The sequence below is a fragment of the Vigna radiata genome, unplaced genomic scaffold, assembly GCF_000741045.1.
Source record: "Vigna radiata var. radiata cultivar VC1973A unplaced genomic scaffold, Vradiata_ver6 scaffold_201, whole genome shotgun sequence".
Lineage (NCBI taxonomy): Eukaryota > Viridiplantae > Streptophyta > Magnoliopsida > Fabales > Fabaceae > Vigna > Vigna radiata.
Genome location: NW_014543621.1, coordinates 544,504 through 545,830, shown reverse-complemented (window position 1 = coordinate 545,830; position 1,327 = coordinate 544,504).

Genomic DNA, 1,327 nt, shown 5'->3' with positions numbered 1-1,327 from the left:
GTATGTGTATAAAGGTTTTTGGAGATAGAATGAAAGAGGAGAGAGCACAAAAATAGGCAACTAAGAAGGGGAGTTTTTTTCTGACATAGCACGGAATATATTTATAATTACAAGAATAGCATTATGTTATATTTATCAAACTAGTACATTTTTTATTTAAGTTGCAATTCGGTTTTCGGATAACCGAATTCTAACTTACTTTTCTTTTTTTTTTTTATAATCTTAACTTAGAATTCGGTTTTTAAAAAACCGAACTGAGTTATTTTAATATTTTTTTATAATCTTAAGTTTATTTTTTATATTTTAATATTTTTTATAAAGACTTTTATTTTTTAAATATTTATATATTTATGTTTTAAGTTTTTTTATAATGTTAGGTTAGAATTTGATATTTTAATATTATTTTTCTGTAAAGACTTTTATTTTCTAAGTATTTATATTTAATTTTTATTTTATAATCTTATGTTAAAATTATATATTTTAATAATATTTTTATAAATAATTTTATTTTTTAAGTATTTATAGGAAAAGTATATTGGAATTGGGTTTCCAACAAACCGAATTTTACTTATATTTTGAACTCTTTACTAGGTCTTCAAAAATGAAACATTGGTTATGCATATCATCTCGATTGGAGAAAACGACCTTCTAAATGAACATTTTTTTTTTACGAAATCAATGGCCTAATGTGTTCATTGGTGCACTAAACACCACTCGTGACCATTAAACTCACCCACTCATCTAAAATAAGAAACATGAAACAATAATTTGAAATAAACTCATTTAGGAAGCTTAGAAAAACGGTTTTTTTTTCGAAAATTAACTACATCGAGTGCAGCGGTCTAAAAATTATGAGTTAGTAGTCATTTGAAAGCTCTTTGTGTCTAGATTCCAACAAAACAAGAATCAACTCATTTGGAGTTCGGCAGAGAAAGTTAAGAACAAAACAAGCAGCGAAGGTCAAAAAAATAAAGTTTGGGAGCGTTGTTCATCCAGGTCGGGAGCATAGTTGAAGTTTCGATACAAATGACCATTTTTCTTCTGGTAATCGATTACAAGACCCCTGTAATTGATTACCAGGGGAAAAAATGACCAGCAATGCTTGTGGAGCTCATTTAACTCACATGAAAGCACCTAAATGATCTTTTTACTCAACAATTCAATGGCCTAATGTGTTCATTGGTGCGCTAAACGCCACCTGTGACCATTAAACTCACCCACCCATCTAAAATAAGAAACATGAAACAATAACTTCAAAGTAAACTCATTTAGGAAGCTTAGAAAAACGTTTTTTTTTTCAAAAATTAACTGCATCGAGTGCAGTGGT